The following is a 2,039-nucleotide window of genomic DNA, read 5'->3' as shown; positions in this document are numbered from 1 at the left end:
ATATATATATATATATATATATATATATATATATATATATATATATATATATATACATACACACATACACACTCGTGTATGCATATATACATATATACATATATATATACTATATATACATACATATATATGTACATATATATATATATATATATGTATACATACATGCATACACACACATACATACATACATACATACATACATACATACATACATACATACATACATACATACATACATACATAAGAACCCACGATATGGTAGAATCCATAGCCACTCATAATAAAAAGGAATACTGATGGAATGTACCAATGAAAACCTCAATAAAATGTAAGCACAACAGACCTGATATAATGATTTGGGATAAGAAGAGAAACTGTATACAGTTGTGGAAATTAGCTGCCCAATGGATGTTAACATAAAGCTGAAGATCAGTGAAAAAGTGAACACCTATGCTGAACTAGTAAGAAATCTGCAGTTACTCTATCTAGATTACAAGTTCACGTTTATACCTGTAATCATTGGGGCCCTGGGATATCTAAAACACACTGACTAAATACGATGGTGAGTCAAAAATTAATGCCATTTTGTTTAGGACAGGTATAATTACCAACACAGGAACATGTATCATACATCAAAATGAAGCTGGTCCTCTGCGGATCACATCCCTACTTCTCAACATAGCCACCGTTTCTCTCAATAGCAATGTTTCAACTTCAAATGAGAGCATGTATCCCTGCCTCGTAAAATTCTGTTGACTGTTCTTTGAGCCACTTCTTCACTACAGTTTTCACTTCCTCGTCACTGGAATGATGTTTGCCTCTCAAACCCTCTTTCATGGGGCCGAAGAGATGATAGTCCATAAACGCTCCACTTTTCTCCAACGCCCCCTTGGAACTTTCCACCGTTCACTTTGAGAGCCACTAGTGTATTGTAATTCCATCCTTTGTTATGAAATCCAAGTTTGAATGTTATGCAGAGTAAATGTAGAAAACAAAACAAATAAATAAATAAATAAAAGAAAAATAAAAAGAAAAGAAAAGAAAAAGAGAGATTGTGTATAAAATATCTAGCTTAAACATTTTAGGTACGTTTCATTAGCGTAAAGTGATCATTAGTTACATATTGCAAATTACATAATCAAGACTTATGGTCAAATAATCAGAGACATGTAAATTTTATACGTAACAATATTGAATGGAAAAAATGCCCTCAATTCACCATAAATGTGTATGTATGTATGCATGTATGTGTGTGTGTGTGTGTGTGTGTGTGTGTGTGTATAAAATATGTGTGTATGTAGGCGCAGTCGTGGCTTTGTGGTAAGAAGCTTGCATCCCAGCCACATGGTCCCGGATTCAGACCCACTATGTGATACCTTGAGCAAATGTCTTCTACTATGAAATCGGGCCAATCAAAGTCTTGTGAATGGATTTGGTAGATGGATACTGAAAGAAGCCCGTCGTATATGTGTGTGTGAGTGTGTGTGTGTACGTGTTTGTGATCGTGTCTGTGTTTGTCTCTCCACCGCTTGACAATCGGTGTTGGCGAGTTTACGTACCCGTAACTTAGCAGTTTGGCATAAACGGTTGTTAGAATAAGTATCAGATTTAAAAAAAAGTTCTGGGGCCGTTTCATATGGCAAAAATATTTTTTTCAGGTGGTGCCCCAGCATGCCTGCAATTTAATGAATGAAACAATTAAAAGATAAAAGATGTATATATGTATGTATATATGTATCTATCTATCTACAGATATATATATGTGTGTGTGCGTGTGTGTGCAAATATATGTGCGTGTGTGTACTAAAAATGTATTGCATATATTAACGAAATACATTTCTGTTTGCTTTCTATCTCTTGAATTGCGCATGCTCGAACAAAACCGGAGATTTCCGACCTATAAAATTAGTAGCTATGATTCACTCAGAAACTTACTCAAAGATATGAGCGCGCACACACACACATAAGCATACACACACACACACACACACACACACACACACACACACACACACACGTGCACACACACACACGCA

General features: G+C 35.2%; 1 protein-coding gene across 2 annotated transcripts in view; it reads left to right on the top strand.

Moving 5' to 3' along the window:
* LOC106868874 (uncharacterized) overlaps nt 1–2,039 on the top strand; it is a 46,455-nt gene that overhangs the window by 16,639 nt on the left and 27,777 nt on the right. The gene's annotated exons all lie outside the window — the stretch shown is intronic.

Source organism: Octopus bimaculoides, chromosome 2 (assembly GCF_001194135.2).
Source record: "Octopus bimaculoides isolate UCB-OBI-ISO-001 chromosome 2, ASM119413v2, whole genome shotgun sequence".
NCBI lineage: Eukaryota > Metazoa > Mollusca > Cephalopoda > Octopoda > Octopodidae > Octopus > Octopus bimaculoides.
This window is presented reverse-complemented; position numbering and strand designations above follow the sequence as displayed.